The sequence below is a fragment of the Lithobates pipiens genome, unplaced genomic scaffold (assembly GCF_037356315.1).
Source record: "Lithobates pipiens isolate NorthernLeopardFrog02 unplaced genomic scaffold, aLitPip1_a1.2 Scaffold_18, whole genome shotgun sequence".
Taxonomy (NCBI): Eukaryota; Metazoa; Chordata; class Amphibia; order Anura; family Ranidae; genus Lithobates; species Lithobates pipiens.
In genome coordinates, this window is record NW_027507758.1 from 489,458,764 (window position 1) to 489,486,055 (window position 27,292).

Genomic DNA, 27,292 nt, shown 5'->3' on the forward strand with positions numbered 1-27,292 from the left:
TTGTGACAGAACCAGCCCTGATGGGGCCCCGGGCAGTGCCCAGGGGTGCCCGCTCATTAAGACGGCCCTGGAAGGACCACTGTTTGAGACAGTTCCCTGGGACCCTCAGTTGTGTGCAATTCTTCTGCTTGTGCTGTGTCAGAGGGACTGAGAGAAACTGGCTTTGCAACAACATTTCCTGGAGGAATAGCACCTGTATCAACCAATGGTTCACCATGATCTAGCATCACTGGAATCCCAGTACCACTAGAACCAGCAGCAGGTACAATTTCACCACTTCTTTCTTGGAGCTGATCAACGCACCTTCATAATATTCTACCATTGGTAATTTGTATGACAAAGGTCCTGTAGCCACAAGCACCTTTGCCGGTATCCGAGGCCCAGCAGCATCGTTTCTGACAAAGACAGTACTGTCCAGCTCAAACACTTTCACATAAACATTAGCATCCGTTTTAAAATGCAGTTCTTGCTTTTCTTATAACTCCGATGTCAGATCAGGGTCAATGGAAAACCTCTCTGACCGGCCGGGTAGTGAAGACACCATACACAGTGTGGATGATCAAGAATACAAAGGTTTATTCCTGCTTCATACAATAATATGCAATAAACAAAAAGAGGTCATATAGGGGGAAGGCCCCATGAACAACCAATCACATTCAAGCATTACGATACAATACATACAATATACAATTAATATTAACCTAAAAGATATTCATAGTAACTCTGCCTAGAGACAGCCTCAACGTCACAATATACGTTTTTAATGTCCAGCAACTAACCGCAGACACATCCTGCTTCACACTTTGCCTTAGCACCTCTGGTAATTTTAACACAAGCTTAAAATGAGATGAAAACATTTTCTAAAACATTATCTTCTAAAACAGACCTAAGGGGTAACTCTACCTTACAATATCTAAAGAGTAACTCTACATTTTCTTACAATCCCTCCTTTGATCATGGGAGACCCTTGTCTCCCCTTGATCACTCACTGTACAACTTATGCTCTGAGTAGAACATAGTCATGGCGGGTATGATAATTGAACGAAGGAAAATTGAACGGGTGGTACACCTCTTTGGCTCACGGGGAAAGTTTATGGCAAAAATGGTTCAGGTGGCTAAGGGGTCTTGTGGGAGGGGACAAGGGGTAATAGTGTCAGAGTCTCTTCTTGAACAGTTACTAGTGGGAGCATCCTTTTTTCTGATTCCTTCATCTGTGGGCTTTTCTTCAACCTTGATGCATGGATCCATTGCAGGCTTTGATCCGTCAGTACTACTGTCCTAGAAACCTTGAGGACTTCAAATGGACCTTGGAAAACCGGGCCTGGTTGCTTGCGGACTGCAAGTTGTTTGATCAGCACTTTGTCTCCTGGTATGAAGGGATGGGTTGGTTCTGTGGAGAGAGGAGGAAAGGTTACAGCAACCGTGTCATAGGTTTCAGTAAGGCTACTTACCAAATGTTTCACGTGCTATTCCTGTAAGGAATATAGGTTAGACTCTTCACCTGTTTTAGGGGCTTTCTGTGCTGGCCTACCCATCAGGATTTCAAAGGGGGAAAGTCCTGTCCTGGCATGGGGGGTGGTCCTTATCTGGAAGAGTACCCCTGGCAAGAAATGGAGACAGTTTTTTTCATAGTACTCTGTGTGGCCTTCCTTAACTTTTTTTTGGCATTGCTAGGTCACATGTGGCTGATTTAGCAGTCATTCCCCCTTGTGGATCAATTTTAATGATTATCCTCAATGAGGACATAAGGTCCCTTCCCATTAGACATACAGGGCAATCAGTGAGGATGGCAAAACTTTGCTTGGTTAAGGTTCTATCCTGCAAGTCTGACAACTGAAGTGGTTCTACGGGGCGTTTGTCATTAGGTTGATTTGGAGGACGAACGGGAATTCTACTTTTGTTTTTTGTGTAACATCTGTCCCATTTATTCCCCTAGAGCAGCCCTCGGTACAGTTTTCAGTGATAAAACGGGGGTCATTACATAAGGGACAGGGGCAGAGGCCAATGTCTGCTCCTGAAGGGGCTTTTCTAGGGGGTGAGGGAACCGTTTTCTATATTCCTTCAATGCTTTAAACCATACTTTATAACATTCAGTCATATATTCTTTATCATAAGGGAACGGTGGATAATTATACTGTTTATATTGCCCACACAATTTAGTAACCTCCTCCCATTCTTCTGTAGAACAAGGTCCGCATTTAGTTATTTTTTTTTGAAAAATATTTTTATTAAGAGTTTCATAACATACAACACTTATAACAAACAGTGCTCACAGTATACAAGAGTCGTTCATTAACACAGAAGTATACATTGCAACATAGTATTCCAGCATTCCACAATTAAAAGGGTATTTCACTGGTGGCCCCAATGCCATCGGCAAGTATAATCTATCCCCTGTCTGATTTCACAAGAGAACAGAACATCTCCCAGGAACCCGAAAAGGGGAGGGGGGGAGCAGAGAACAAAACATAACTCCCCAGCAGCCACGATCCCCTTCACCATCTAAGCTGTTTCGGGGTCAGCTAACCAAGCGTGCCAGATTTTATTGTACTTCTTTGGACATCCCCGATGTAGGTAAGTATCTTTGTACAGGGGAAGACTGTCATTCACCAGGCGTTTCCATTGCATCATGGATGGAGGTTCTGCCTTTTTCCAGTGCATAGCAATATTCTTGCGAGCATAAAAGAGCAGCAGGCCAGCCATCGTGCGTTTGGCGGTGGACTGCACCACGGGATCAATGAGTCCCAGTATGCAAACCTCCATGGCCAAAGGCACAGTAGTCACGGTGACCTTTCTAATTAGACGGAGCACTGACTCCCAGTACTGCTGGATCCTTGGGCACTGCCAGAAAATGTGCGAGAAGTCCCCAGGTGAGGCCCCACACCGCCAACAGCTCGGAGAGTGCACGGGGTTTATCCTATGGAGTCTGTACGGGGTGTAGTAGGCCCGGTGTACAATTTTAAATTGCACAAGGCGGTCTCGAATAGAGACCAGGGAGCTAAAAGGAAGGTCCCAAACATCATCCCAATCATCTGTGTCTAGCGTGGGGATGTCAGTCCGCCATCTGGTCCAAGGTTTGTCAAGAGCCGGCAGCGACACATTTATGAGATGGGAGTATAAAACTGAAGTAGGTTTTCTGTCGCAGTCGGCCTTGAGTGTGTGTTCCAGTTTCGATTGTGTTATATGGCATGAGGAATGTGGGTATTGCGCTGCAAACGCGTGGACCAATTGAAGGTATCTGAATAGGTAGTGGCCAGGCACATTGTACAAAGAGATCAGGCTGGTAAAGGGGAGTAGAGAGCCTTGCGCCACAACATGCGACATAAGCTTAATCCCGTGCCTAGTCCATGCGCATGGGTCAGGGATCTTGTAGAGGTGAGACAGGCCAGGATTCAGCCACAGTGGGGCATTTGGGGATACATCAGTGCGTCCGCGTCCCTCCAGGGCCAGCCCCGCCCGCCATACTCGCAGGGTAGTGACCATGGAGGGCGTCAAAAAATAAGGGGCCCGAGGGCCTCGGTAAATGAGAAGCTGGAGGGCCTCCAACGAACCCAAAACAGTAGCCTCCAGAACAGTGGAGGAGTTGGTTTGGTCCGGTTGCAGCCACCAGGCCACTGTAACCAGCTGCGCGGACAGATAGTATTTGTAGCAGTCTGGAAAATGCCACCCTGTGCCCGTGGTCTCATCAAAGTGGTCAGTCGGTATCTGGGTGACGAGGGGCCCCAAATAAAGGAGGAAAAAATCTGGTTCCGTTTTTTGAAAAACTACTTAGGCAGCCACTGCGGGGAGTGACGAAAAAGGTAAGTAAGTCTGGGGATGACCTTCATTTTAAGGAGATTTACACGCCCCCAGAGCGACAGTGGCAGGTTGCTCCACGATTTAAGCTTAGACTGGACATCTAAAAAAACCGGGGTAAGATTTAGTGTGAGGTAATCCGACGCAGAGTGTGATACCTGAACCCCCAAATACTTAAAGGAGTCAACCCAGACAAGGGGGTTGTCCGAGAGCGAAGTGGCCCTTGCCCCCTGATCAATCAGAAACAGAAGAGATTTAGACCAATTCACCCTGAGACCGGTGACCCCTGCATAGGTATCCAACACATCCAACACTCCCCTCAGTGCAGGACCAGCATCATTTAGGAAGAGCAGCATGTCATCTGCGTACAGGGCATACAGGGCGTACAGGGCCACCCTCTCCTCCAGCAGCCCAATACGCAATCCTGACACCCGGGGCGAGACACGCAGTGCCTCCGCCACAGGTTCGATCGCAAGGGCAAACAGAGCCGGAGAGAGAGGGCAGCCCTGCCTGGTCCCCCTAAAAAGCCTGAAGGGGGCGGACAGGGCCCCCCCCCCAGCTGCACCGACGAAGTAGGGCTCTTATAAATCACCTGGAGCCAATTAATAAACAGTAAAGGGAAGCCCATTTTCCGCAGGGTTCCCCATAAAAAAGGCCATTCCACCGTGTCAAAGGCCTTTTCGACATCCAAGGAGGCCACCACCCAGGTTCCCACATTTAAATGGTGGGCGTGAATGTTAGTAAAGAGTCTCCTGAGGTTAATATCCATAGATCTACGGGGCATGAAACCAGTCTGGTCAGAATCTATCACCGAGGGGAGCATGGGATAAAGTCTACGGGCCAGGAGCTTGGTCAATATTTTAAAGTCAGAATTCAATAAGGCTATGGGCCTATAGGAAGCACAGGAGGTGGGGTCCTTAGGGACCTTGTGAATCAATGTTAAGTGTGCATGGTACATTGAGGCAGGCAATTCACCATCAGTCAGACAGGTAGTATAGAGCTGAGCTAGAAGGGGCGCCAGGAGAGCTCCGTGGGTCTTGTAAAAGGCCATCGGAAGCCCGTCGGGCCCCGGAGCCTTACCCGAAGGAAAAGAACTAATGACCCCCAGGACCTCCAGTGCTGTAAAAGGCTGGACCAGAGTCTCCCTCTCCGAGTCAGAGAGCCATTCCTATCTCCCTGTTCAAAGACCCGCTGCTTCCCCTTATACATGTCAAGTCGTGTAGTTTCCGTCAGGTGTAACTGCAAGTCCCTCTGAGCTGCCATTAGTAAGTCAAAATTGGTAGGGTTTGGGTCCGCAGTGTATGTGGCATTACAATTATCAATAGCTTGTTGCAGTGAGAGAGTCATACTCGCCTGTTTTTTCTTTATATCAGCAATATAGGAAATATATTGGCCCCTGGTATATGCTTTGAAAGCATCCCAAACATTGGCAGGGGAAAAGGACCCCACATTCTTTTCCCAAAATTCCGCCAGCTGGTCCGGCAGTTCGTCGGACAGGTCAGGGTGTGAAATCCACTGTGCACCCAACCGCCAAAGTGCCGCGGTACGGGAGGCTGGGGAGCGGAGCACCACCGACAGCGGGCTATGATCAGACAAACCACTGGGGAGATAGGACGCCTCCAACACGTCCGCTAACAGTGCGGGGTTGGAGAAAGCCAAATCTATCCGGGATGCCGTCTTGTAGGAAGCTGAAAAACAGGAGTAAGCCCTCTTGTCAGGGTGTCTCCACCTCCAGACCTCCACCAAACCAACCGCCTGAGCCCACACGGAGAGTTCCATACACTGCTTCTTAGCCGGTGCAGGCCTGTCTAGTTCTGGAGATAGGGTGGCATTGAAGTCTCCCATCACCAGCACCCGCCCAGGACAGAAGGGTGAAATCTTGTCTAAAACATCGTACAATAATGCAGGTGAAAAAGGAGGGGGAATATAATGATTTATAATAATGTACCTTTGGGAACATAGGGTAAACACTAGGATCACAAACTTCCCCAGGGGGTCTGTGCGGACCTCTTCAATACCACAAGGAAAATTCCTATGAATAAGAATTGATACCCCCCTGACGTAAGTGAAGTAAGTGGCATGTATACCCCGTTGTATCCAGGGTTTCTTAAGAGTTAGGACCTTGCTGCCCAAAAGGTGAGTTTCCTGAAGGAGAATAAGCTGGGGGGAGTGAGTTTTTAAATATTGGAAGAGCAGAGCTCTCTTAAATTTAGAGTTAAGGCCTCTAACATTCCAGGAGAGGACGGTGAACGAATCCGAGACCTGGTTAGCCATATGGCATAGAAAGAAAGGGGGAGCAGGAGGATTGGGGGCGGGGGGCTTTCCAGGAACACCCTGTAAGCAGCAAGATCATAGTTACATTGCAGATAATACTGTCAGCACTGAGACACAATATAAAACATAAACAAACATATGCATTTGCGTAAAGAACTGTGGAGACCCAAACAGGTTCCAAACTTCCCAGGCACGGAGTGCCTTTCCTACTATGTCCCATCGCTCCCCCTAAAAAGAAAAACGAGGGGGGGTCCGGGAATAGTTTGTCCCCAAACAAAAAAAAGTCCTACCAAATAGGTGCAAGCGCCCCCGATTGGGACCCTACACCGTCAGTGTTCGCCCCTCGCACCACTGGTCAAAGTCATATGGCCAGGGAGCAAGGCAAAATTAGGTGACGTTGGCCACTGACCAGAAAGGGGGGGGAAAATAAAAAAAACAAAAAAATAAAAAGGGGGACAGGGAAGGGGATGGTACTTGCTTGTAGTAGTGTGTGTCGTCCACAATCCGCTAAGTAAGCCCGCTCCTGCAAAAGTGCCCAACAGATCAGCAATGGAAGCACAGCCATGTGTACAGGAAGAAAACAAAGACACAGGGGTGTAGGTGCCGGAGCAGGCACATATTAGGTGGCAGCACTCCGTTCCCCAGTGTCCAGGCAGGATGAGAGGTGAGAGTCAGCAGGCGCTGCAGCCATCTGGCCAGGATCCAGCGGGGGGGAATCAAGTAAGGAGCAAAGTGCCAGGCAGTATAAAGGTGCAGGTGACATCTGTAGTCGAGTGTAGCTCATCTACGACCATCCAGCCAGGACATGGCAGCTTCTGGGTCCATGAAAAAGTGAGCACGATCATCAGCAATCACCCGAAAGTTTGCTAGGATACAGCAGGCTGAACTTGAGGCCCTCATTTCGCAGGCGCTTCCTGACCTCAGTAAAGGAACGTCGACGATGCTGCACCTCTGGGGAGTAGTCTGGAAAAAGCATTATCTTGGCTCCATTGAAAAGTAGATCCCGCTTTTCTCTAGCTGCCATCAATACCCTGTCCCGGTCTCTGTAGTTTAACAGCTGAAGCAGAAACGGCCGCGGTGGAGCCCCGGGGACAGGGGGAGTTGGAGGGAGCCTGTGTGCTCTCTCCACTATGAATGTGGGAGGCATGTCAGGCAGTTCCAGGAGCGTTTTTAGAAAGGCCTCAGTAAATTCAGCAGGCCGCGCACCCTCCACTTTCTCGGGGAGGCCTATGACACGGATATTGTTTCTCCGGAGCCTATTTTCAGTATCTATGGACTTATCCTGCAAGGCTTTAACTTGCAACTGTAATGCGCGGAGGTCTCGGGAGTCAGATCTGGTGGTGTCCTCTAGCTGTGATATGCGGCCTTCAGCCTCTGTGAATCGGGCCCTAAATTTGTCCATGTCATGCCTAATTAGGCTTACATCGGCCACTAGGTGATCAATCTTCACCATCACCGAATCCCTGCCCTCCTTGATCGCCGCCAGGAGCTCGGCATGGGAGTCAGCCTGGGATGGAGGAGGATCAGCCGATGGACATCGTGGCGGCAGGAGGCCTCGTGGGGAAGATGGCCGCCGCGGACCGGGCCTCACCTGCTGTGGACGAACTGAGCCTTCCCGGGGGCTGCGGAGAGGGCCGCGGGGTACCGGAGGTTTTCTTCCGCCCCAGGGTGTCAGGGGGGGAGGCTGTGTGATGAAAGAAACGGCGCTGGAAGTAAGCAGGATGAGCGTTGGAGCAGAGCTCAGCAGTCACACGTCTTCTCCCTTTCACATCCCGGCCACGCGAGGTCCGCATTTAGTTAGCCCCGCAATTTATAGAGCATGTGCTCTAGTTAATATGTTTTTCCAGAAAGGTTCAATATAATGTTTTCCATAGTTCCCAGACACGAAATCTAAGGGAGTGGGCTGATACGGCTTACCTTCCGAACCTCCCTTTCCCGGCAGATTTTCCATGTTTAATTCTTATACTTTAACTTATATTGTAACTCTATTTATACACATCAGCTTCAGAACATACAATGAATGACTTAGGACAAACCACAAATCTTTCAACAGTTCTAAATTCAATAGTACTGCTGACACCTTTAAGCCCTTGTACACACGGACGGAGATTCCGACAACCAAATCCGTCGGATTTTGTCCGTCGAATTTTGTCCGACGGATTTTGTCTGAAACTGTTGCATACACACGGTCGGACAAAGTTGTCGGAAAATCCGACGTGATTACGTTATTTCGTTACGACCGGACTATGTTCACGCTAGTAGCCAATAGCTTTGGTGTAGGAATTTGATCTGAGCATGCGTGGCACTTTGTCCGATCGGAATTCTCTACACATGATCGGAGTATGTCCGATCGGAGCATTTTGTCGGAAAATTTTACCAACAAGTTGGAAAACTTAGTCCGTCGGATACTCCGATGGAAACAGTCCGATGTAGACCACACACAGTCGGAATATCCGACAAAATGGTCCGATCGGACACATTCCGTCGGAATCTCCTACCAAGTGTACAAGGGCTAACAGTTAGACCTTCTTGAAATTCAAAAGTATTATGTATATTGAACCTTAATGTCTGTATCCGCGGTACCCTTCACGGAACAAAAGACCCTTTCCTATCTTGTAATAATAACCTCCAACAAGGCTAGAAACCAAATAGGTTTGAGATTATTTGTATACAAATAATAGGCCTGTTGAACACTCGGGGCAGAGTCCTGCCAACAACAAATACTCAGGACAATGTCTTGACATTGATTTAGAGGATTCCAATGAGCAGTCCTTTATAATCGAAAACTTGAATTTTTAATTATTTGTCTATATTCTTATCCTTAATCCCGGCCAACCTAGCGAGGATTTCAATATTTCATACTCCTTAAATGAGCGAGCTACCTTATTCCAAAAACAAAGATTTTTATGATCGTCTTAAATATCACAAAGTGTTCAAGGTACAGTATTAACGAGGCAAGCTTTTCAAAAAGACTTATAAAAAGTAATTTTAAAGAAAGCTTACCTTGTTTAATGACAGTACCCCACTTCTGGTATCATTTATGTAAGGTGCGCCCCTCTAGTTCTGCTAGAGCTGGACTCAAGGGGTCAATGGAAAACCTCTCTGACCAGCCGAGTAGTCAAGACACCATACACAGTGTGGATGATCATGAATACAAAGGTTTATTCCGGCTTCACACAATGATATACAATAAACAAAAAGAGGTCGTATAGGGGGAAGGCCCCATGAACAACCAATCACATTCAAGCATTATGTTAATACAATATACAATTAATATTAACCTAAAAGATATTCATAGTAACTCTGCCTAGAGACAGCCTCAACGTCACAATATATGTTCTTAATGTCCAGCAACTAACCGCAGACGCATCCTGCTTCACACTTTGCCTTATCGCGTCTGATCATTTTAGCGCAAGCTCAGCATGAGATGAAAACATTTTCTAAAACATTATCTTCTAAAACAGACCTAAGGGGTAACTCTACCTTACAATATCTAAAGCAGGGGTCTCAAACTGGCGGCCCTCCAGCTGTTGCAAAACTACAAGTCCCATGAGGCACTGCAAGGCTGGCAGTTACAAGCATGACTTCCACAGGCAGAGGCATGATGGGACTTGTAGTTTCCCAACAGCTGGAGGGTCGCCAGTTTGAGACCCCTGATCTAAAGAGTAACTCTACATTTCCTTACAGTATCACATGTTGTTGCAGAAGGAACTTTGAAAGTCTCTGATTCCAAGTTCCTTGAACAATTCTCTTCAATGAGCCTTTGGTTGTCTGAACCATACATTCAGCTTGACCATTTGATGATGGGTGGAATGGTGCAATCGTCACATGTCGAATAAGATTGCTTGCCATAAAGGTTTTGAACTTTGAGGAGGTAAATTGCATACCATTATCACACAATTGTATCTGGCAACCCATGGGTAGCAAACAACCTCCTTAAAACTCTTATGACAGTGGCTAAGTTGGGGATGTAACTGATATAATTTCCAGCCATTTTGAGGAGGAATCGACAACTAAAAAAAAAAAATATGTCCTTAAGAAGGCCCTGCAAAATCTATATGACCAAGGTGACCTAGTCACTTCCCAGGGATGTACTGAGGCTTTAGGTGGAGCATGACCGGTGGATTGACATGGTACACAGTTCTGTACCCACTTCTCAATAACTTCATCCATTTTAGGCCACCAAACATAACTTCTGTCTAACGCTTTCATGCAAACTGTTCCAGGATGTCCTTTGTGGAGAGCATGCGGTACTTGAGCTTGCCTGTAGAATTACCATTCTGTTTCCCCATCATAGGCAACCTTTATAGGCAGACAGTTCATGTTAGCGCACTAAAAATGGTTTGAACTTCACTCAACTTTTGATTTGGGCCATCCCCTCCACACCCAGTTGAGTACACAGGCCAGCACAGGATCCTTAGCAGTCATACCAGCAATGTCTCTAACATATAATGGAATGGTTTCCAACATGAGAACCTCAGGCACAGGAGGGACAAGGAAATCAGGAGAAAACAAAGACAACTGGCTCAACCTATCAGCATGAGTGATATTCTTGCTGGGATGATATTCAAAATCCCAGTCATGGGCATTCAGCATGAGTGACTATCTAAGGATTCGCGGGGAAAGAATTTGAGAAGTGGGAGTACATGTGGTGAACTGAATAGAAGCCTCAACATCAGTTTCCAAAACATGACTCAAAACAGCTCCAATGCCATATGGAGAAGCATCGCAGGTAAGAGTGAGGAGTTTTTGTAAATCATAGTGTACAAGTACTCTCTCAAAAAATAACACCAGTCCACTTCCATGGAACATCTTTATCTAGTAACTGATGCAGGGGTTCAACAACAGTGGCTTTGTCAGGCAGAAGAGAATAGTAAAAATGAACCACTTCAATACAGGGCACTTCCCCCTTCCTGCCCAAGGCAATTTTCAGCTTTTCAGTGGTGTCGCTGTTTAAATGACAATTGCACGCTCATGCTATGTTGTACCCAAGCAGAATTTTTATCATTTTCTTCCCACAAATAGAGCTTTCTTTTGGTGGTATTTAATCACCTCTGCAGTTTTTACTTTTTGCTAAACAAATAAAAATAAACTGAAAATGTTGGAAAAAAAAAGGTTTTCTTTGTTTCTGTTATAAAATTTTGTAAATAAGTAAGTTTTCTCCTTCACTGATGGGCACTGATGAGGCTGCACTGCTGGGCACTGATAAGGTGGCACTTATGAGCACAGATGAGGTGGCACTGATGATGGGCACTGATATGCAACAGTGATGGGGCATTGATAGGTGGCACTGATGGGCACTGATAGTTGGCACTGATATGCAGCACTGATGGGCACTCATAGGTGGCACAAATGGGCACTAAAAGGTGGCACAGATCGGTAATTATGGGTAGCACTGATGGGCACTGATAGGTAGGCACTGATGGGCATGGATTGGCCATGATGGACACTGATTAGGAGGCACTGCCAGGTATTGCTGGTGGGCACTGATTGGCATCATGTGTGGACACACATTGATACCCATGGCCACCATGGCCACCCTGGTGGTCATCAGGGGTGGCCATCCCTGGCGGTCCTGGTGGCATCTGAGGGGGGCTGTGCTAATAAACAATCAGCGCAGACCCCTCCTGTCAGAGGATCGGCTCTCCTACACTGCTGTCTGTAGACCCAAGTGAGGAAAAGCCAATAAACGGCTCTTCCTGTTTACATTGTGATCAGCCGTGATTGGACATGACTGATCACATGATAAAGAGTCTCCGTAAGAGACTCTTTACCTAGATCGGAGTTGCGGTGTGTCAGACTGACACGCCTCAACAACAATCGCTGCGATGCGCCCCCCCTGGCTTGTTATCATGACCACGTCGATATTGCAACCACTTTGCCAATGTAATTTTGCTATATGGCGGGTGGCAAGTAACCCTAGGAAAGCTTGCAGCTCTTGTTTGTTTGTTGAGATTGAAGCTTTATTGATAGCTTCAACCTTAGAATCAGTTGAATGAATTCCATGTTCATCAATTCTGTATCCAAGGAAATCCATGCTGTTTATCCCAAAACACACTTTTCTTTTTTAAGTTTGAGGCCAGCATCAAGAAAACATTTAAAAACAAGTTATACTACAGGTGTTACACCTGGTAGTCCAGATAAGAGGTCCTCTATTAATTTCTGGAATATGCCTGTTGCTGTGGAAACTCCAAACTGCAAAACATTTTGCTCGGAAAGCTCCTTTGTGTGTTATCATTGTTTGTGCATCCGCAGCGTCGTCATCCACGGGTAATTATTGGTAAGCTTGTACCATATCCAGTTTTGCAAACACCTTCCCTTTTGCTAACGTAGTCAGAATTTCATGCACAGCTAGAATTTGATAGGGATGTTCCTGCAGTGCTTTATTGATTGTACATTTATAGTCAGCACAAATTCTAACGTCACCATTTGGCTTCAATACTGAAACTATTGGGGTACACCACTTAGGGTATGTTACAGGTTCAAGTATACCTTGCTCCACAAAACGTGTAATCTCAGCATCAATGCTTGGTCTGAGAGCTAATGCAACTTTGTGCAGTTTCATACGAATTGGGGTTACTGTAGGGTCTAATTTGAAAGAAACAGGAGGGCTTTATACATGCCAAGGCCTTCTTCAGTAATTTGAGATACATTATGAACTCCCGATAATGGAATTCCAAGAGGTTCAAACCTTTCTCTACCCATCAAACTTGCTCTTTGTCCCTTGGTAGTTATTAAGCACCTCTGAAATTTCTATATTTCACTGGGACAAAGCAAGCACCCTCAGCTTCCACAACCTGTTTAAGTTAGCCTACCAACTTGATATCACAGAGTGCTATTGAAGGAGCATTGTGATAAACATTTTATATTGTGGTAAACATTTCTCCTGAAATCAAGGAATATGCACACCCTGAATCTACTTCCATTTTGCATGGAATATCTTGTAACACAATATCAGTGTAAATCTTCAGTCCTGATAAAGAGTTTTCCACTTTATACACAGTCATTTGTGTACCGCTGGCTCCTGACGAGCATGCGCTATAGGTTTTTCAAAGTTAATTCTCCTGAAACCACAGTTGGGTTTTGGGGCTAATTTTACTAAATTTATGGTTTCAGTACAGCCCTATACACACTATCAGATTGTCTGCTGATTTTTTCCATCAGATTTACCAAAACCATATAATATGAGGTCAAACCTTAGGGGTTTCAATGTGTATGCAATCAGGCAGGCCCTTGTACTACATGGTTTTGGTAAACCTGAAGGAAAAAATCAGCAGACAATCTGATAGTGTGTATGGGGCTTACCAGTCTGGCTGGGTTGCACTGGGTTCTCCTTGACTGCAGGTGTCGCTGTCACCGCCGGCAAGTGTGAGAACGCAGTCTAGCTGGGTGTATTGAATGCCACGTTTTTTCGGAACCAGCCCAGTGGGAGTGTTCTCCTGCTGTGCATTCTGGGAGATGGTATTTAAGGTACTGGCATCACGTGTTCCGGGGTTCCGGTCCAGAGAATATTTTATGTCTGGTTCTGGTCTTCCTGACCAGTCCTCATGGGGTGCGGAACCATACATTTCCAAGTCTCGAGGCTGGCTAGCCCGAGGCGACACAACTGCAGGGACAGACCTGAAAGGATATCGGGGCCTATTGATTCAAAGGTGGTCCGGTGCCATCTCATCTAAGGGAGAGGCCCAGCCACTGGAGAAGCACCCAGGGAGGACTCTCCAGGAGAAGGCTGTGCGCAAGGCTGGCTTCTCTGAAGGAGCCTGGAGGCTCAGTTGAAGGACACTCCCTGGATCTACACTCATATGGTATCGCCGGACCGGCTGAGAGATACTGGTACCGTATGATAGCTCTTTACGTTTTTCTATGTCCCTCAGTTACACTCAAGTCTGTGGCAGAGACTTTTCTCAAGTATTCTACACTCAAGTCTATGGCAGAGACTTTACTTAACATCCCACAGGCTGCTAGGCCTAGTGAGAGGAGGTCTATCTGGGGGTTGTAAAATCCAGCTGTGAAACGGTTATTCTCTGGATTTCTTCTTTAAGAGACTTGTCCTTTTTTTAGTCCAAAGTACGTGAACTTAATCTTAACCCTCTACCCTAATCTAAGAGACTCTGTTTATACTTCAAATAAATAACCTAAAAGAAGATTCAATGTCAGTTTTCACATTTTCTTTGGACCATTTACCACGGGAAACCCTAGACGGAGAAGCAGTCCAGAAGGTAACGGTAAGCCCAATAAAACCAGCAGCTCCTTCGGGGGTCAGTGCTACATTTGTATAAATACCTGTAGAGGTTTCATTATTCAGAACAATAATTGGCGCATTAATGGAGTGTGCTGCCATTGGTATTGTATTCACATTTGTACACTTATCTTTAGTCTGCCAGAATGTCTGTATGTGACCTCTACATTTGCACGTGTGACAAACTGCATTTCAAAAATTATGCCTGTGTTTCCGCCACAGCTGTAACACTTCCCTGTAAATGGAACTGCAACATCAGTGTGTTGTGTAATGTGAAAGGTGATTTAACATTTACCTTTGCCGCTTGATTTATATCCGGTGAATTAATTTTGCTGGAGGAAGATTTCTTTTGAATGAAGGTATGTAGCCACAAATGCAAGCAATTCCTCTCGTGCAGTAATAAAAGTTAAGTTCTATTGGGCTAGAGGTCTCCTCTGCAGTCTTCCATCTTGTACTCCACACACTAGCCTGTCCCTTAGCACGGATTATAAACTGGCACCAAAAATTGCAATTTTCTGATAGTTTGCGCAGTTCTGCAATATATGATGCAATGCTCTCACCCGGTTGTTGGTTTTGTCTGTTGAAATGGATACGCCTCAATGTTTCAGATGCAGCGGGTGAAGAATGATTTAACAGGGCCAATATTTCCCCATATGGGCAGGCTTTTGGTTTAGCAGGAGATATTAGTGAGTGGACAATATTAAAAGTCTTAGATCCAATAACACTCAGTAACACTGCTCTTTTCTGCACAGCATTGGCCACCTTATTAGCTTCTAGGAAAAACTCTAACCTGTCAGCATACAAGTCCCATGAAGATGGATTAGCCACATCAAATTCCTCCATGTGTGCCAGAGAAGCCATGCTGGAGAAATATATAGATGTGTCTCTAAAAGTTCAGATTCTTTACTCAAGCTGATTTCATGTGTTTCTGCAGTGTCCATTCACTGAAATACCATCCTCGTCGCCAATTTTGTGTATTTTAAAATGTATTTGAAGCATAAACATGAACAGACATTCACAGGATTTCTTTACTAAATCACACACAGAATACAGGAACAATAGATGCTAAAGAAATACATTTCTCTACCGGAAATATACACAAGTAAATATATTTACAATGCTTCCCCCTACTGGATGGTGAGCAATATAACACTCTAATATATAACATGAAGCATGCATATTTAGGCTTGTACAGACAGCTATAAGCATATAAATAGTTTAAAATACATAAATTGAGCTGCCAAAGCAGCCCATCTTTTAGCTTATTTGTTACATCTGGTAGGTTCCTCTGTTCCCCTTTCTTGTTTTGGTGCTACCCTGTTTCCCCGAAAATAAGACCTAGTGTGATTGTTGGTGACGGCTGCAATATAAGCCCTACCCCCCAAATAAGCCCTAGTTAAAGGCCTTGTAGGTCTTATTTTCAGGGTAGGGCTTATTTTTGGGGAAACAGGGTAGGGCTTATTTGGGGGTAGGGCTTATATTGCAGCCATCACCAACAATCACGCTAGGTCTTATTTTTGGGGGAAACAGGGTAGTTGGTACAGACTTTAGCTAGATGTACATATCCATCCCACCATTCCCCTCCAGGCTTATCAGGCAACTTAAATAATCCTTGCAAAAGCTTTATTAGTACATGAAAGCGAGTAAAAGATATAAGAACTTACGCGTTTCGGCAGGGAAGCCTTGGTTGCAGCACTTCTCGAGCATGTCGAGACTTGCCACAACCTGATGGACCAATTAGAATGATCACTTTGGTCTTAGATTCCTGGGGCTTAACAAGTTGGAGATTTGTGGCATAATCTCTCAAGCCACGACCATACCGGATGAACTTGTATGGATTTGCATCAGCCACTTTATGGAAATTTCCGCCTGACTTGGATAGCAATCGGGCAGCAGCTTGCAGGTCAGAATAGCATCCTCTACCTATTGGAGCTTCAGTTTCCCAGTACTTTTGCGACAATATTCTGGGTTCTTATGGTCATCAGCAATGGCTCGTTCCAAGGGAGCTTGTGTGCCAAGCATTTCTTTCATTTGCTTTAACCTCTTTCTCCGCTTTCCCATGTTCACAAAGCCTTGTATATGGGCAGTGCCACTCTCAACTTGTTTACCCATAATAGCATAAACCGCTAGTTCGGTAAGCACTCACTTCAGGTATTCGAATATCTCAGAGTCATAGTTATTTAGCATAAAACACCATCTCCCAGACTAGATGTCTCAGACTACATAGAATTCGCACCAGCCTTGTCAGTCTTTCTCCTCCGTTTACCAGGCCCGGGTGCAGGCCTAGAGGTCGGGATTACAGGGTCCTGCAAAGTCATCATCTAAGCCTATATTCCTGTGTGTAATGCTTGACAACTAGCAGAATACTTATGTGGTGCAGAGGTTGGTACATAATGACTTTACCTAGATGCTCCCTGCCTCCCTCTGCTGCTCAGTTGCACTTTCTAAGCAGAGACCGGACATAAGAAAGTCATTGTCTTCAGGGAGCCGGTTCACCCCATTTGCATTGTGCCCAATGGTGTCAGTTCATACCACTGCGTTGAAATGAATGCAATATTTTTGTAGTACAAGGGGTTGAGACGCAAACCACTGCATGGCATCGCCGCTGTGGTGAATAGACCACAATGAAATATTGCCTGTGACTTTTCAATAAAGGTCTAACAAAAAGTGCAATTCCAAGGGATCGGCGCATTGTCTCTGTTTCCTCCCAGGCACACCAGTGGCCGTGAGCAGTGGCGGCTAGTGCTCAAAATCTTTTGTGGGGGGGCACAAACAAACTGAAAAATACTGGAAAAAAAACAAATGCAGCCACTTTTGCTTATCATATGCAGCCACTTGTGCCCATCATATGCAACCACTTGTGACCCATCAAATGCAGCCACTTGTGCCCATCATATGCAGCCATTTGTGCCCATCATATGCCGCCACTTGTGCCCATCAAATTCAGCCACTTGTACCCATCAAATGCAGCCACCTGTGCCCATCATATGCCGCCACTTGTGCCCATCAAATGACGCCACTTGTGCCCCATCATATGCAGCCACTTGTGCCCATCAAATGTTGCCACTTGTGCCCATAAAATACTGCAACTTGTGCCCATCAAATGTCACCACTTGTGCCCATAAAATACTGCCACTTGTGCCCATCAAATGTCGCCACTTGTGGCCATCATATGCCACCACTGTGACCACCGCCCGCGTGCTGTCTACCCAGCACTTACCTCATCATAATGGCAGGTCAGGCAGCGGGTGACGGCAGCAAGCTGTGGGGCGGCTCATGGGTCCTCCATGCTTCCCCCTCCTTTGTTCTTCCATTCTGGTAGGCATTCAATAGGGGTGCCTGTGCCTTCAGCCAATCAGGTAATGGGTATTAGACCCACGCTTCCTGATTGGCGGATAGGCTATTTATTTGCTTTTCTAACACATCTGGGTGGACTGTGAGTGCAATGCTCTGCGCTCCAAATCCACCTTTTTTGAAGCCTATTGGAACCTATGACTCTAATCAGGTGCCTCAAAAAAACACCCCCGCCACTGGAATTCAGGCGCCTGGCAGCCGAAAAGGGGCCGGACGCCTGAATAGGGGATGGCAGGAGAAGCCATGGATAGATTCTATCCATTAGTCATATAGGGTGTGGCGTGACAGAGGGTACAGCACCCTTAACCGATTCACGACTGGCTCCTGTAAATATAGGTCGGCAGAATGGCACGACTGGGCAAAGTAATGTACCCGTACATTACTTTAAATTGCCCCCTATCCGCGCGCACCTGCCAAGATCTCCGTGACCGTGGTCACGGGTCCCGCACACTCGACCGCCGCCGGGATACCCACGATCGTGTCACGGAGCTCAAGAACGGGGAGATACCGATGTAAACAGCATCTCCCCGTTCTGCCTAGTGACAGCACACTGATCGTCTGCTCCCTGTCATCGGGAGCAGCGATCAGTGTGGTGTCACACACAGCCACGCCCCCATACAGTTAGAAACACGCCCCTAGGAACACTTAACCCCTACACTGCCACCTAGTGGTTAACCTCTTCACGGACAGTGACATTTTTATAGTAATCAATGCAATGTTATAGCATTGATCACTGTATTAATGCCAATGGTCCCAAAAATGTGTCAAAATTGTCTGATGTGTCCGCCAAAATGTCGCAGTGATGATAAAAATCGATGATCGCTGCCATTACTAGTAAAAAAAAAAAAATTATTATTAAAAATGCCATAAAACTATCCCCTATTTTGTAGACGCTATAACTTTTGCGCAAACCAATCAATAAATGCTTATCGCAATTTTTTTTACCAAAAATATGTAGAAGAATATGTATCGGCCTAAACTGAGGGAAAAAAATGTTGATTTATATATTTTTGGGGGATATTTATTATAGCAAAAAGTAAAATATAATGCATTTTTTTCAAAATTGTCACTCTTTTTTTGTTTATAGCGCAAAAAATAAAAACCACAGAGGTGATCAAATACCACCAAAAGAAAGCTCTATTTGTGGGAAAAAAAGACACCAATTTTGTTTGGGAGACACGTCGCATGACTGCGCAATTGTCAGTTAAAGTGACGCAGTGCCGAATTGCAAAAAACGCTCTGGTCGGGAAGGGGGTAAATCCTTCCGGGGCTGAAGTGGTTAATGAACGGGCACGCCCCTGGCCATGAGATCAACTCAGCTGCTGAAGGAAAAAGTCCTTATACTTCAAATGACTGTGGAAAAAACATCCTTTACACCCCTTTCACACCAGGGTGTTTTGCAGGCGCTATAGCGTTAGAAATAGCGCCTGCAAAACGGCCTAAAGAAGCTGCACCAATGTGTGTAGTGTGAAAGCCCAGAGGGCTTTCACACTACAGCGGTGCACTAGCAGGACTTCAGAAAAAAGTCCTGCCAGCAGCTTCTTTGGAGCGGTGAAGGAGCGGTGTGTTTACCACTCCTCCACCGCTGCTCCCCATTGAAATCAATGGGGCAGCGCTGTAATACCGCCGGCAAAACGTCTCTATTGCGGCATTTTTCCGGCAGTTTTAACCCTTTCGCGGCCGCTAGCGGGGGGTAAAAGTGGCCCGCTAGCTGCCGAAATGCGCCGCAAATCCGGCGGTAAAACGCCGCTAAATATAGCGGTGTTTTACCGCCCACGCTATCAGCGGTGTGGTGTGAAAGGGGTCTTATACTGCACTTATCAGAAGTAAAATTGTGTTGGATTCAACTTCTGTGTCCTACTGAAGAGTTAAAGCGGATCTTCAGTCATTTTTTCAACTTTCCATCTATTAATTCTTCTTCCCTTGTTGTTTTAACTTTGGATAGTAAAACATTTTTTTTCCGCCAGTCAATACCTTATACAGCCCACTTCCTGTTTCTTGTCTGGTAATAAGCCTAGGCTTATGATATCATGCACAGCTCTCTCTCTCACTCTTGTGAGAGTTTGCCAGGAAGGAAGGAAGGAAGGGGGGATGGGTCATAAGAGGGCCAATGAGAGCTGCAGAGCTGGAGGTGTGCCTCTGTTTGTCTGTGTAAATCCAGGAAGTGAACAGGCAGCAGCTTCAGTTGCCCACAGTTAAAATGGCTGAAGCCAGACTTAGTGGAGGGAGATTTCTGCAGCATATTTGGCAAGTACAGAATCACAGTATATATAAAATAATATGCAAAATTGTTAGAGGGAACGCTTCACAATGGCAAAGATGTTTTTATTATAAATGATGTGAGCAGACTGAAGTTCCTCTTTAAGTTTTCTCTGTATTGTACCAGGTCAGTAAGTAGCCATACGGTCTGCACAGACTGTGTTTAGGAGGTATTTAATTGCATTTATCAGCATTTTAAACAAAACAGTAAAAAGAGAGATATCTAAATCTGTTTTCACACTGCTTGAATGGTTTGAAGTTTTTCCTGTGCCTCAGTAAGCACATGTTTTTTTTCTGTACTCCAAGTGACTGCATCTTGCTATATAGAGTCTGAGACTCTGTTTGCAAATAGAACACTCTTTTTGAAGCAATTTGAATTACAGCCTTCTGCATTAACCTCACATGCCTCTTGTCACTCATTAGAAACAAATCTTTCTAAAGTATGGAAAACTGTCCATGCATAGGGTTTTCTGTGTGCGGCACTTGCTTGTGGAACTGAAATAACTGTTGTTCCTAGTATTATCATCATTACTGGGATTGCTCATGAATGCACATTCTCCCTGTTCATTCACAAACTAAAGCATAGTAAACACTATTTACTAGGCTTAAATTATCAATGAACACAGTGAGTGATTGGTACCGATCACCCACTGTGCTCATTCAGGAAAAAAGGGGATGGTAAATTACGCATTTATGGCCCCTGTCCCCACTCCCAATCCAGAAGATCCCTCACAGCAGCTGACGGGAGAGGAGAAGCTGGCAGCGCTGCGATGGGAGGGGGAGTGACCAGGTAAGCATACAGGGGGCCCAGGCAACAGAAGGAAGAGAATCTAACTGCACAGGAGGGGAGGCATTTACTGGAACCGATTCCCTGTATTTTTCTCCTGTGGCAGCTGAAGGCCAGCAGGAGGGAAGAGGAGGAGAAGCTGGCTTTCGCGGCAATCATCATTAAGATCCTACTCACATCTGTCATCACTAAGTAGTCAATTCATAACAGCCGGAGCTAAAATAGAAGCAGCAGAAATAAAAGAGAGAAGCTACCACTGAAGTACAAGCCACGCAAGCAATAGTGCAGGTTGCCAAAGCACATGCAGAGGCAAAGATGCAGGCTGCCTAGGCTTGCCCCACCTGCCCAGCAACCAGGGGCATCGGGAGGGAATGGGTCCCCAAAAAGCCCTGGGTCTCGTATTTCTCATGTAGAATTATTAGCCCCGAGTGTAAACATCCAGTGATTGGTGGGCAAGCCAGGGGCATATGGCAGCAGCGAGAGTGGAGCTGTCAAATCTAAGCACTGATGTGGATGGGCCTCACTGCGGCCGCACGCCCCAGTATCGATATGCGGGAACCCTTTGTCCAGTACATAGAAAACTTCCTGTATACACTGTGACTGCTGGCTGGGGAGGAAGGTGGCGGGACCCATTGCAACTACTGCATGTGCACGGTTCCAGTGCATGCTGCAGAGTATCTCTGCTGGAGGGGGTGCATGGCGGGTGGAGTGCATGTGCAGTGTGACAACAGTGAACCTGTTGAACATCCTGCCTGGGTGTCCTCTCCTTTTCTGTGTAGCTCCTCCTTCCCCCACCGCCGCTTTCATCCTTACAATAAGCAGGTAGAAGACAGAAGGTCCGAGCACACGGCGGGAGCTGTCCAACTTTTCAAGTTAAAAAGCCTGTGATTTATTGCTAGGGGCGGTCCTAGTAACCAATGGTCTGTCTGTTACATGGAAAGTTGAACAGTTCCTGCCTTCTGCTTGGACATGCCGCATCCTCTGTCTTCTCACTGCTGTGTAAGGTAAGGGAGGGGGCACTGACATAAAGGGAACTGTGTTTGTTTTGTTTCAAAGAAAGAAGATGGCTGTAAAGGGGACCGGGATACCAGAAAGGAGGAGACTGTGAAAGGAAGTGGGTGTCAGGGGGATCAGTGGTGTAGGAGTCTGGTAGGTCAGTTTAGTGGTCAGCATGGATGGGCACTGGTGAGCCAGGCAGCAACCAGCAAGTGAGTAATTTCATGTTTTTCAATTTCTTGCTTTTCAAGCTCGTGTTATATTGTCCAAACGTTGTGTTAATGTTTAAAACGGGAGTCCGACATTTTTTTTTTTTAAAAGCCAGCAGCTACAAATACTGCAGCTGCTGACTTTTAAAATAATGACACTTACCCGCCCAGCGCGCCCGCGATGTTGGCACCCGAAGCCGATCTCTCGATCGTCTCTCGGGTGCTGCCGCCACCATCTTGGGTATGGGAATCAGGAAGTGGAGCCTTGCGGCTTCATTTCCCGGTTCCCTACTGCGCATGTGTTTCCCAGCAGACAGCGGGGGACCTTCGTAAAGGGGTGTAGATTCTGCGGAAAGGGGCGTAGCTTCTGCAGATATATATGCCGGAAGTGGGTGCAGATACCTGCACCCCCCTCCCCCCTGAAAGGTGACAATTGTGGCGCCGGAGGGGGGGAGGGTTCCAATGAGCGGAAGCTCCACTTTAGGGTGGAGCTCCACTTTAAACACTGATTTTGTTGGAAGTGCCAATAAATATAGCCTTATTGATAATTTGCATTTCTATTCTTGTGCTTGATTGTGTAGACAGGGCCCCAGTGCACTGTATTGCCCGGGGGCCTATAATGCTCTTAGGATGGCACTGATGTGCACAGGTGGAAGCGCAAACACACAACTTCAGGCAGATGTGCAAGTTTCCCAAGTACTGTATGTACACAAGCAGAGATGCAATTTGCCCAAGCAGAAACATATGTCGCCATAGCAAGAGCACAGGCATAAGTCCAATTGAATGTCCTCCAAAAAAAAAGGAGTGGTAGCTGTTGCTAAACTCAGTGTTTTCCAACACATTGCGGAGGAAGAGTAATTACCTTCTCCAGCCACCCCCCCACCAAATAATTAAAAGTCAGAAGCTACAAATACTGTAGCTGAAGACTTTTAATATTAGGACACTTTCCTGTCCAGGGATCCCACGATGTCGGCATCCCAGCCGATTTTTTAATTGGCTCTCGGGTGCTGCTGCCACCATTCCTTGTGAGGGAAACACTTGGTTCTCTACTGCACATTCGCAAAGTGTGCTGTGCTTTGTGAATGGCCCGGCGGTGGAGGAAGTCAGAGGGGGGCCAAACTTCCTAGGGCAAGGTCACCTGGAAGTGGGGTCGGGTACCTGTCAAAAACAGGTACCCCTCCCCTGAAAGGTGCCAAATGTGGCAACAGAGTAGGGGGGGGAAGCAAATAAGCGGAGATTCCCCTTTTGGGTGGAGCTCTGCTTTAAGCTTGAAATCGCCAAGGAAAATGTACCTTGGTCTTAGTTACCTATACAGCACACATGGTGTGAACCCAGTCATAGCAGATTTGCCTTACAATATCCAAGAAAATGTTCAACTGCCAGTTCAATGTATAAGGTGCAACATCAAGTCTGCTTTCCACCCCTTTCCTCTTTGAATTTAATTAAAAAAAAGTAGCTAGAGCTAAGAATGATCCAAGCTTCTTGATTATCCACTTAAGGAGTTCTAGCCCTCTAACTACAAGAAAACCTCACCACTAAATTCAGAGACTCCAGAATTGTTGTCTCCTTTAGAAAGACAAAATTTACAGCAACTTTCAGCTGCAACAGTGAAGAAAGGTGTAAGGACCCAATCTGCTATTGCTTCATTCAAGACAAACCACATCCTCTCCGGAAATGTTGTGCATTCAAGATAAGCATAAGGAGTTTCTAAGGAACCATGCCATGTGCTTCAAATGTTGTGTATCTGTTGCGCTACCCCCGCAGGAGCCAGTGGTTATGTTGGGTCCTCAGTTCTTACATTGACCCTGATAAAAGCCCTAGCCCCACTGACACCTCAGGGTACACCACTCTAGCAGGTGTACATTAGCAGTTTCTCCATATCATAGGGTCACCCTGAAATTAGACTCGAGACTTTGTAGTAAATAAAAAAAACACAAATAACATTTAAAACTGCATAATATTCATGAACATAACGTATATATTGGCAATACTAGAGTCCTTATCAGAAAGGTTGAAAAACAGCATGGACATCAAATGTAACACAGTCTTATGTAGTGGGAAAAAGACAGGGGCAGGACCAGGGTAGTGAAAGGACAGAAGCATCACACGCCTAAGTTTCAAATCAGAGTTCATAGATGCACTCCACACATTCCAGATCCCATGTGCTGTTAACTGCACGTGTGGCCATCACTAAAGTAAAATGCCTGCTTACCAGATTTCTCAGACCTGTAAAAGGGTTAACTGTGCCTGTGGCCGATTACCCTGTCAGGGCCTTTGGACTGCAGTCAGTTCGGCAGTCCTGTAGGTGCTCACTCCTGTCCTCTTGCTTCAAATGTCCACGAATATCCCACTCAAAAAAAAGATGCTTCACATAGTATAAAATCCAACAATTTTATTTCAAAATTGGAAGATTAAAAAAGAGAGAATATCTCTCTAATACAGAAAATAATATACCAGCCGGTACAAGTCCCAATCACACGCGCTTCCGGTACTTCGTATGTTGCGATGACATCAGCACGTCATCCACCCTACTAGTTTCATCACAAATTGACATCATCCTGGGGCACGGGCGACCTGCTGCGTCATCACTTTATATGTATACACAAACAAAACTAAGCCTCATTTTGACTTCCGAGGGCTCGTGAAAGAACCAAGCCTCGTTTTTGCCATACAGGGCAAGCCTCCCTATGAGAGTAAGCTGGACACCTCTAGTATTATACATTTGGTTTAAATCTATTCCCTTTGGCAGGTTACACTAATATTCATGGTAAATACCGAACATAAAAACAAGGTTAAATTAATTTAAAATTGAAAAATGAAATGTAAATAAAAAACAGAATGCACCAAATACAGACAGCATTGGAAATCCATTCACGGATACTCTGATGTTGCCTTCTATGGGCCAACCCACAAGTTGCACCCAGACACTACTTTATCATTTTAAAACAGGAAAAACACATTGGAAAACTGAAGTTTCAATGGAAGGTCAGATAGGAGACACTCTGCCAATCACTCTGCATAGAAGTAGTAAATTACACTGTGTATTATCAAGTAATTATCAGATAAGAGATGGTATGCCAGCGGAAAATATAAAAGCATACACAAAACAACAAGGGTTTCTTCAGATATTTAAAGTAATAAAGTAAATTCAAATCTGATCAGCCCAAACTGTAGCTCTCCTCACCTAATGAGCAGCAACAGGCAACCAGGATAGGTAACAACACAACTTGAAGCTAAGTTGCCTATGAGCTCTTGTGATGAAGGAGCTAAGCTTAAGCCTCTTGTGAAAGAAAATTTTGAGGTAATGGTAACTACCCTCAACACTAAGTAAAATATGTACAGTTCTCAAAGTTAGCCTTCTCCTGGCTATGTTGGGGCCGTGGTGTGCTTATTGGTATTGGATAGTCCTGTATCCAGTAAATTATTCTTGAGAAAATAATGGGTTCCTTAGGACACTGGAGTGGGAGGGGACAGGCAATGGATTAAAGTTTTGTGATGTAAGCCCTGACGTAATAGTGGGCAAATGCAAACTTAGGGAAGGCAAATAATGATCAAGGCTCCCAAAGAATTTATACAGTGTCAGCAAAGGGAAAATAATAGGTCAATGACTCACCCACCAGCTTCCTATAAACTTTTGCCGCAGGCATTGGGGGACCATTGGGGGACCCTCTTTGGTGTGATGATTATTCCCACAATTCCTGGTGGCTTCTTTTTGAGATCTGGTGAATGGCAATCCCACTGGCACAGTAACATTCTGTAGCGGCTTTATGCCCTGGTCCCCCCCCCCTACCTGTAACAGGTTGACAGGACTCAGAGCGGGATTGGGTGGCAGCAGACAGGTGCAGACACTCTACAGGTCTCAATCCAGAGATTTGCAGTGATAGTGAGGGGCTCTCCGGATGCTGAGCGATGCAGCCACGAGCCGTTCTCCTCAACTTTCTTACTATCCCCCTCTTTTCTCTCAGCAGCAGCTCCCCACAGTCTGTTCTTACTGTCAACAATTTCCCAACAACCCCTGCTCTTTCCCTGGCTTTTCCATTTATTGCCCTTTCTTTGGAATCCTCCTGCCCCCAGGTATATTGTGGCTTGTAGTTTCTTTTCCAGCACCACTTATGTCCCAGACTACATCTCCCAGCATTCAATGCATTATATTTGAGCATGAGATTCCACTAGCTCAATGTTGCGATGGAAAAGGGGAACTGCATTCAGGAAATTTTACAATAACACATTTAAGGCACTGCATAATTCAGTAACAACAATACTGGTTACACATTCAGATTGCAAGGCTACAATTGTAAATGCAAATGCACATATCAGCTTAACATTGAAGCCCCTTTAAACGAGACTCTATATCTACTAAGGATCTTACATTTGCGCCAGCTCATGGCAGGGACAGCCATAAACAGTCATTTCCAACAATAATATCTAAATATAATGAACTAAACCACAAAGGACTTTCAGAGAAAACTGGTGCCAAAATGTGTTTGGTCAACCTTGAGGGCAACCAGAAAAAGCTGTCAGCATAAATTTTGGTTTAGGCAAACAGAGCTGCCATTCATTTGCCACTTCATAGTTCTTCAATATGTTTAAGGTAACTGAGAAGTACTAGCTCATTGGAAATATGCACTGACGCAGTAGAAAATAGAAAGAATTTCTCCCGTCAACAAGTTTTAAATTTGAAGCACCAAAAATACAAACAAATATTTCTCTTGCTGCACAGTGAGTGCAGTCAAATTCCTAGTGACAAAAAGATGATGCCTACATTACGTGTCTGAACATAATGCCAAAATAATGCTTCTACTGGGAAGAGACATCCCAGAAGTCCACAAGGTAGAAGAAAAACACACAAGTGATCTCTGTAATGGTCCTTACACTGAAAAGACTGAACTAGGTTGTGGTGATATCTGCAGCATGCTAGTAAGATTATTGTTGAGAGAATTCAAGACACACATTTATCTCTTAATTCTCTTGCTATAAAAACTTAAAGGAAATACCAACTCTGACTATGAGATTTCTTGTGAGCAATCAAGCCTATATCAGAAAATAATTTTACAACATCGCAAGTGAAACAGCATCTCAAACTACTACTGACCACAGCAAGGCTGAACTTTCAAAAGGTGACCAGTAATCTACAAATACCAAGATCCTGCAAAATAATACTGATGTTCATCAGTTCATGGACTGTGTAACAAGTGATTCTAAATGATTATCTTAAAGTGATGTTGCACATAAAAAAAATAATAATAATCACCAAAATTCCTAAAAAAAAATAAAAAAAAAGTAATTTGGAAAAATGTTTTTTTAACTCACCTCTAAATGATTGTTGCTAAGGGGTCCCTCGTAGTCTGCCTCCTTCAGTGCCTGGGCTCTTAATGTCAC

General features: G+C 45.4%; 1 long non-coding RNA gene across 1 annotated transcript; it reads right to left on the reverse strand.

The window, feature by feature from the left end:
* Window positions 1–556: 556 nt before the first annotated feature.
* Window positions 557–27,292, reverse strand: LOC143990225 (uncharacterized). Its single transcript, XR_013277228.1, has 2 exons — window positions 27,224–27,292; window positions 557–1,390 (listed from the first exon to the last, which is right to left on the reverse strand). It is a non-coding gene; the product is annotated as an uncharacterized LOC143990225 (long non-coding RNA).